The following is a 9,810-nucleotide window of genomic DNA, read 5'->3' as shown; positions in this document are numbered from 1 at the left end:
CTTTAGTCAAGAAAGTTACTTCATTTATCGCTTTTATTATTCTGCAACTGCATTACCATTAATCATTAGTTTAGAAATCTTTTAAATAACCTTAGAATTGTTATTCTCAGTGAGTACTTGCATTCTCAGTGCTTTGAAATCCCTTAGAATTGGTTCGACAATCTCTTATACTACATCATTTGTCTTAGGAGCCTTGAAAACTCCTAACATCAGTTATCAAAACTACAATCTACAGATGTTAAGGGTTGATCCTAGAACTCAAATTCATATAAGCACGTAAACCAGCTCTCACATGCGCTTACTAATCAGATCATGTGATTCTAGCTCTCGCATGCGAACTTAAGAATGAGCATCGGTCAATACCAATGGTTGAGTATCGATCGATAATCAACCAGACAAGCGTTAAGAACCAATTTGATTTGTTCACTAGGTTAACTAAACCAGCTTTCGCGTGCGCCTAACAACCTAGCTCAGCAGGATTAGATTCAGGTAAGAGACCATGCTCTCGCGCGCGCCTAGCTATCATATGTCAGGTTTCTTGTTAAATGCTCTAGAAACAAGCAATAAGAACAATCCTATGAAGGATGCAATAAATCACCTTAGCAGTTCTATAAATCAGAAGAACATCAAAACCCTAGAAAATCCCTAAACCTAGCAGGTGGATGTAGTCAGATATGAAGTTTGTCACATAAATCATAGATGAATATATATAAAATAAATAAAACCAATAAAGAAACCAAATGAGTTCCAAGAAGACTCTAAAAGAGTTCCTCTCTTCTCTCCTAACCTAAAACTTAGAACAGAATAAGGTAAAGAAAGTGCTGCCATCAACAATGGCATAGAAAACACATAAATATGGTTTTGAGTCATCCAGGGATATTCGTAACTTGTGGTAACTTCTGGGCTTAAGTCGGTCATGAAATAGGCTCGTTCTGTCTTCTGGGATCACCGTTGATCGACATCAAGGATGTGTTATCGATCGAAATTCCTTCTAATCCTCGATAGCTTTCTCTCGCGAGTCTTACATACCTTTCTTCAATAAAACATACATAACTTCTGCTGTAGGATGCCGATTGACCTCAAACCGGTGGCATTGCAAAGATAATCCAAAGGTATATCTTGTGTCAAAAGATGGACTCAATCTCACCGTGGAAAGGTCTCCGTCCATAGTTAAACATCTGACGCATCTGTGCAGTTCTATATCTCAAAAGCCTCCAAAATCACCAAAGTTATCCGAAACGTACCTGAACCTGAAAACACTCTAAAATATACTACAAATCCATATAATATACTCTAAATAGGTCATATACCATGGTATAAAAGTGGTAAAATCGTTGTATATCACCCATATACTGTGTGGTCCTATCCGCCAAATAGGTGCTCTCCCAACCGAATCATCCAACTGGCACTCGCCCAATGGGCACATCACCAAACTACTACACAACCTCACGACTCAACAACATACCATTATTCAACATCACAACCAATTTACCTTTAACATCTTATCACATTCCAGGTGTTTTTCATGACATCATCACAATCAACATGTTATTCATCACATCAACACAAATAAGAACTGAATCTAGGTCAACATTAACATACACTACAAGAACACATGGGGTTAACGACTGCACATTTCATCGTTAATCCCCTATTACGACGATTTAACGACGATTTAACGACGATTATCCTTTCGTCGTTGGTAGCTCGTCGTAATGTGTCATCGTCGTAATATTTACGAGGAAGAATATTACCCGTTAAATTGCCGTAACTGAGTTCGTCGTAAAGTAGACGTTATGTTACGTCCATATAGTTGTCATAAATGGGTCGTAAACATTCGTCGTTACGTTGTCGTAAAATTACTTGTAAAAATCATGTTAGAAGGTCGTAAATATTACGACGAATTTACATTGACTATTTGCGTGAATTCGTCATAATATTTACAACTAGTTTACATCTACCATCGATGTAAATTAGTTGTAATGTTTACAACCAATTAACATCATTTCTAATTATTTATGAAAAAAATATTTTAGTTTTAAATTTAACATTCATAAAATAAAAATTCATAGTAAAAATCTAATATATAAAAATATTCTAATGTCCAAACTACAAACCGAAAAAGAAAACCTAAAGGTTAAGGTCGTCTCGGAGCTTGGAACTGCAGTACTCGGCCTGTCGCTCTAGCTCCGCCTGCTCTTCTGGAGTGGGGTCGCGGTTTATGGTCGGACTTATCTCCCTCCACACCTGCCCAAACACCAGGTTTGACTCTGCAATGAGATCAATCGTTGACGCCATGGCCCTAATTTGGGTCCTATTGGCGACGCTGTCCGCCTGGAGCTTGACATACCAAGGATTTTACCTGGTTTTAGCTATGGTATATAGATATTTTAGAGACTATTATATGTGTTTGTAGTATGCTTCAGAGTGTTTTCAGGTTCAGGTTTGTTTTGGAGAACTTTGGTGATTATGGAGCTTTTTGAGGTGCAGAACTGCACAGATGCGTCAGATGTATAGATACGTATGGAGACCTTCCCACGGTGAGATTGAGCAGATATTTTTACACAAGATAAAGCGTTGAGTTAGCTTTCCAGTGCCACCGGTATGAAGTCAATCCAACGGTTAGATCAGAAGTTATGCCCGTTGTACTGAAGAGTGGTCTGTCTGCCTCACGAGAGGAAGCTGTCGAGGAGGTGAAGGAACGTCGATCGACGGTGCACCCTTGGTGTCGATCGGCGGTGATTCCAGAACACGGGAAAAGTATATTTCAAGACCAAATTAAGCCCAAAAGCAACCACAAATTACCAGAATACCCTTGAACGACCTAAAGCCCTATTTATGTATTTTCTAAGCCATTGTTGGCGGCTACGCTTTCTTTTATTCATAGTTCTAGGTTAGGAGAGAAGAGAGGAACTCCTTAAGAGTCTTCTTGAAAACTCCTTTGTTTCTTATTCAGTTTTATCTATTTTATATATATTCAGTTTATGATTTTTTACGACAACTATCATGTCTGAGTAGATCCACCTGCTAGATCTAGGTTTTCTAGGGTTTTGATGTTCTTCTGATTTATAGAACTGCTGGGGTGATTTATTCTATCCTTCATGAGATTTTTCTTACTGCTTGTTTCTAGAGTAATTAACTAGAAACCTGATCATAGGATAGTTAGGCACACGCGAGAGCTGGTTTACTACCTGAATTGAATCCTGCTGAGCCAGGTCGTTAGACACACGCGAGAGCTGGTCTAGGCATCTAGTGAACATATTGATTAGGACATTAATGCTTGTCTAAGGAAGTGTCGATTAGGACGGTAATGCTTGTCTAAGGAAGTGTCGATCGACACCCATACAATTGTATCGATCGATAACTAGTCAATAGTATCGATCGACACTCGATCCTTGTTCGCATGCGAGAGCTGGAAGAAAGACTTAGTCATCTGATTAGTAATTGCATGCGAGAGCTGAATTACTTGCTTATTGAATTCGAGTTCTAGGATCAAACCCTTAGCATCTATATATTGAGTTCTAATACCAGATTTAAACCCTAAGTCTAGCAACCATCCTTCTATCAAATAACTCATCAATCAGTCGAACAACTATCTTGTTCACCCTGTTCTGTTATTTATTGCATTATATATTATTGAAAAAATGATTGCTGGCTACACGAAGTATTGACCATCATATGGCTAATCATGCAAACTAAAAAATGTATATTTAGCTACACGAAGTATATATTATGCATGACAACATCTCTCAACTTTATGATGTTATGTAGTTAACATCATGAGTTCAATTTCATTCATCCAAAGAATGATATGTATGTCAGAGACCGTTTAAATCTCTCTTTTGATCAATTAAAATGTGACATACCTGACAGTAATTTACCTAAATTAGATTTTGATCCGTGCTTTAAAAGCTTAAAAATATTTTTAACAAAATCTAATTTACAAAATCAATATGTTTTATAAATTTTGATAAGTAGTGTTTTAACATTATTATTTTAGTGTATCTGAAAAAAATATAATTATATTATTTTTATTCATATTAAATTTTAAATTTATATAAGATATTATTTAATTTATTTATTTTAATTCTTTTAATCTGTTTTGGTATGAATTTTTAATAAATTATTTGATTAAATATATCTTATTTGATAAAAATATATTATAAATCATCTTTGATTTCAATTTATTGACTCTAACATTTTATTTGTTTAATATAAAATGATTAAGTTGATTAATTATTTTATATATTTTTTCATAAACAAAAATTCCATTCATTTAAACTTAGTAAACCTTTCATATTAGTTTCTTATTCTTTGATTATTTTTATTCTTAAAATTATATAATTTAAAATTATATACGCAAGATTATGTTTGGTTTAAGTCGACAGGGAATAAGTTTAAAGCAAATAAAATGTTAGAGTTATTAAATTGACAGCAAATAAGTTTTATAATTAAAAAAATATTAAAGAAATATATATCACACAATTAATCTATATATCACACAATTAATCAAACGAATTATAAAATTTTCAGTAAAAGTCCATAACAAAACAGATTAAAATAATTAAAAAAAAGAAAACAGATTAATAAAAATAAAAATAATAGAATTATATAGTTTTAAAAGACACTAAAATAAAAAAAATTAAACGCTAAAATAAAAGTGTTCAAACATTAAACATATTAATAAAAATAAAAATAATGCAATTATATAGTTTTAAAGTAAACTAAAATAAAATTGTTAAAATACTACTTATCAAAAAATGTTAAAACATATTGATTTTGTAAATTAGATTTTATTAAAAATATTCTTACGCTTTTAAAATGTGGGTTACAATCTAATTTTAGTTAAATTATAGTCGGGACGGTCATATTTTAATTGTTGAAACAAGATATTTAAATGATCTCTAACTTCCGCATCAGTTTTTGGATGAATGAAATTAAACTCGTGATGTTAACTACATAACATCATAAAGTTGAGGGATGTTATCATGCATAACATATACTTTGTGTGGCTAGGTATACATTAATTTAGTTTGCATGGTTAGTCATGTGATGGCCAATACTTCATGTAGCTAGCAATTATTTTTCCTATATTATTTGACCTAGCATAGTCTGAAGCTAAAGTCTTTTGTGTGAAATATCAAGTCTCTATGGATACAATCCTCAAGTACTACAGTGAACCTCTTATTTGAGAGAGTAGCTTGAAGGCTAATTTGAGCATATCAAATTTGACGCTGTTGCCAGGGACTCTGATCACCATTAGACTAGGTGTAGGATTTTGTCTAGGTTTTTTATTATTAGTTTATTGACGTAAAAAAAAATTATTCTGTTTCAGGTACATATCTCAGTACCAGGAACCAATGAAGAGAGGATTTTTGGGTTCTTTAAAGAAGGAGCCTGCTGGTTCAAGCAAAATCCGTAAGTCTACGAGGGAAGTATCTATCGACACCCTCCAAGCAACAGCGATCGACAGCGTGAACCACAAATCGATCGACATAAAAACAACACCATCGATCGACACTACTTGCGAGAAAGTAGAGAAGGTCAAGATACTCATACTGAGTCGTGATAAGAATGGAGTCCTACGAGATAAAGAAGGTCGCGTTCGCAACAGTGTAGGACAACTGATTTATACGCAGGGGACTGCAATCCCTGATGATTCTACTGTTGCTGAAAGGGATGACTTTGAGCTGAAACCAATATATATCACTCTTATGGGTAAGCGCCCTTTCATGGATTTCCTTGCGAGCAACCAATGGCTCATATCTTCATGTTTCAGGAATTGGTATTGATTATCTTCAATGAAATCCCTGAAGACTACCACTTCTGCAGATTGTTCCCATACACTCTTGTCGGAGGAGCAGCATGTTGGTTCAAGACGTTGCTACCAGAGTCCCTCAAAACCTAGAAAGACATTTTGAACGCGTTCCTCAACAACTATCTCTATGACGCTGCAGCAAATCTAGAGATAGAGATGGATTCTATGTTGAGATATCAGGTTGACGACCTCAGAATGGCAAAGAGAGATGAACATCATGGATCTGGAGAGCTGAGCACTGGAGATCCGACCTCAGCATCAATCGACAGTATGACCTCAGAAACGATCGACAACACCACTTCAACATCTATCAACATAACCACCTCAACATCGATTGACACAATCTCTTGTTGTCGATTGACACCCCCTTGAAATCTCGGACAGATCGAGTTGTCCTCAGAACATTGCAGACTGGACACAAGAGAGCACCAATATATCAAGCAGTTTTCTTCCCCCAAATGTAGACAAAGAGATCACCATGGAAGATTTCTTGGATCTAGAAGAATTCTTGGAGCTAGGGGATGGAGAAAAGCTTGAAGATTGGGATATTAATAAAGAGATCACTATGGAAGATTTCTCAGAGCTATAGGATTTCTTGAAGGTATTGGATGGAGCACAACCTGAAGATTTGGGCCATAAATCGAAACAAAAAGCCTGGTGGCGATCAGCACACTTCGAGAATAGATATAGAAACTTCACCAAAGGCTAGCATCGATCGACACCGCCCAACCGACATCGATCGACAGCGCCAAATGGTTACTGATCGACACCACCGACTTGATATCGATCGATTCCCATTGTTAGATGAACCGCCATGTTGCATAGTTGAGATGAAACCGATTGAGAAGAGAATGCACGAGTATGAGGCCTCACACCTTGCTGTCCATGAACATCTTCGACCACATGTTTGTACAGAAGAAGCTGTTGGGTTTCACAGAAGAGTGAAAAAGATACATGACCCTGTGAAGTTTGTGGTTCCCTGCAATATTTCTTAAGTAGAACTACCTATTCCACCCGACATACGTGAGCATCGAGGATACTATATTGGGATAGTAGAAGATTCTATGGATGGAGATGTTTCTCATGAAAAATCAGGTCTAGAAGATGATGCTAGAAACACCACTTCGGTATATCAGCACACGGAGACAGCATCAGACAGGTCTGGGGGAAAGAAGTGGCGGAATTGGAGGAAGAGAAAAAGGATCAAGGGCGATCCTCAGTTATCACTTACTCCCCAATTATCAAATGGTGTCAGGAAGTACAAAGTGCGCATCTGATTATTCTTACAGCCATTCGCAAAACTTCGAGCACTCCTTATTGTTGAGATGATAGACAAAGGAGAAGAGTCTATGGAGGGTTTCACAATAAAGTATGACGAAGCTTCAGAAAGAAGGCATTGAGACTTGGTTTGGAGCAAGTTCTCATTCTCATCTGGACTGATTCAGATCTCCAGAAGTCAAGCTAAATGACTAAAAATAAGCGCTCAGTGGAAGGCAACCCACTATTAGGTAATTTCTTTAAAACTTAGTTTAAATATTTACTGATTTTTGTTTTTAAAATTTATGCATGTTATAAAAAAAAGATCCGAGGAGATGATTGCCCAGCCCATCGATTGATGAGACCAGGTCGACATCGTTCGACAGTACCAGACCAGCACCGATCGATAGACACTTCACTGTGTCGATCGACATTGACATCAGCGAGCAGTTATCGTTTATCCTTGTTACATTATGTAATTATGTTTTATGTTCTCACCAAACTTCGACTGGATATACACTGGGAACAATATAATTTAAGTCTGGGGGGAAGTTTACTGATATTTAGTTTATTTATGAGTTTTATAAAATGTTTTCAAAAAGTTTTTATTGAGTTAAGAAGGGGATAATGAACTTTACAATTTCACTTATTATCTAACCACTCTCTAGCACCACTATTAGGCTTATTGACTGCAGAATGTATTATAGATACTAAAGTGGATCACCTACCAATTATCCACACTTGCTGAGAATGTTTGAAAGAGCCAAAGCTGATCTCCAACCTAAATGAGCTTAATATGCTTGTCTTGGGGCTTGGTATACATTAGATCGAATTCCTCCTGCAAGTCTGGAAGGTAAAAGTCTGTGTGTTTATGATTCCCTTCTCTCTCTCTCTCTTTGGCATCTATAGTATAAAAGATTGAAATGATTTCATGCGATTTAGAGGGGTATGAGTGTCTCCTGCGACCCCATTATTCTACTTTAATGGGATGATCACACATCGTTGGAAGCGAGGAGTAGGTACATTACCGATGACCCCACTATTCGTCTACACTTTGTCAAATATAAAAAAAAAAGAGAAGAGAAAAAAAAAAGAAAATCAGAAAGAAGAAGAATAAAGATGGATTGTATCAGCATCATTGTTCATTGTAATTGAGATTCAGAGAAGAGAGAAAGACGGAAGAAATGGATCAGATAAGACTACATGTGTATTCAGAAACTTGCTTGAGTAAGAGTCCATGTGTATTTTTACTGATACTCCCAAGGTAAAGGCTACACCTTTTATATATGTATTAAATGATATCAGTAGAGGGGCGACCCAAACACTATTAGCTAAGTTGCTGGTTAGATGGATTTGGTTGTTAAGCTAGGATATGGTATATAGGATAACTCTGAAGTTAGAATTGATTTGATGTGGCTTGCAACATTCTAGAGGTGATGATATGAGTTTTAAAATTGTGTGAGTCCCTGCTGTTTTCAAACCTCTTTCAGAGACACTGCCGTTTGTTTTGCTTGAGGACAAGCAAAAGAGTAAGTCTGGGGGAGTTGATATACTATGCATTTTCCCTGTTTTTAGCCATGCTATTTGTTTGTAGTATTCTTTAGAGTGTTTTCAGGTTCAGGTTCGTTTTGGAAAACTTTGGTGATTATGGAGTTTTTTGAGGTGCAGAACTACAAATATGTGTCAGATGTTTTGATGCGGATGAGGACCTTCCCATGGTGCGATTGAGCTGATAAATTGATACAATATAGAGCTTTGGGTTAGCTTTCCAATTCCACCAGTCGGAGGTCAATCCAACGGTTAGATCCGAAGTTATGCCCATTTTCCTGAAGTGTGGTTAGTCTGCCTCGCGAGAGGAAGCTGTCAAGGAGATGAAGGAACGTCTATCGACGGTGCACCCTTGGTGTTGATCGACGGTGATTCCAGAACACGGACCGAGTATATTTTTAGACCAACTTAAGCCCAGAAGAAACCACAAATTACCAGAATACCCTTGGACGACCTAAAATCCTATTTATGTATTTTCTAAGCCATTGTTGACGGCTACACTTTCTTTTATTCATAGTTCTAGGTTAGGAGAGAAGAGAGGAAATCCTTCAGAGTCCTCTTGGAACTCCTTGGTTTCTTATCAGTTTTATCTATTTTATATCTATTCAGTTTATGATTTTCATTGACAACTATCATGTCTAAGTAGATCCACCTGCTAGATCTAGGTTTTCTAGGGTTTTGATGTTCTTCTGATTGATAGAACTGCTAGGGTGATTTATTGTATCCTTCACATGATTGTTCTTACTGCTTGTTTCTAGAGTAATTAACTAGAAACCTGATCATAGGATAGTTAGGCGCACGTGAGAGCCGGTCTACTACATGAATTGAATCCTGCTGAGCTAGGTCGTTAGATACACGCGAGAACTGGTCTAGGCATCTAGTGAACATATTGATTAGGACGTTAATGCTTATCTAAGGAAGTGTCGATCGACACCCAGACAATTGTATAGATCGATAACTAGTCAATAGTATCGATCGACACTCGATCCTTGTTCGCATGCGAGAGCTGGAACAAAGACTTAGTCATCTGATTAGTAATTGCATGCGAGAGCTGGATTACTTGTTTATTAAATTCGAGTTCTAGGATCAAACCCTTAGCATCTATATATTGAGTTCTAATACCTAATTGAAACCTTAAGTCTATCAACCGTCCTTTCATCAAACAACTAATCAATCAATCGAACAAC

Source organism: Brassica oleracea, chromosome C6 (assembly GCF_000695525.1).
Source record: "Brassica oleracea var. oleracea cultivar TO1000 chromosome C6, BOL, whole genome shotgun sequence".
NCBI lineage: Eukaryota > Viridiplantae > Streptophyta > Magnoliopsida > Brassicales > Brassicaceae > Brassica > Brassica oleracea.
Note: the sequence above shows the minus strand (reverse complement) of the source record.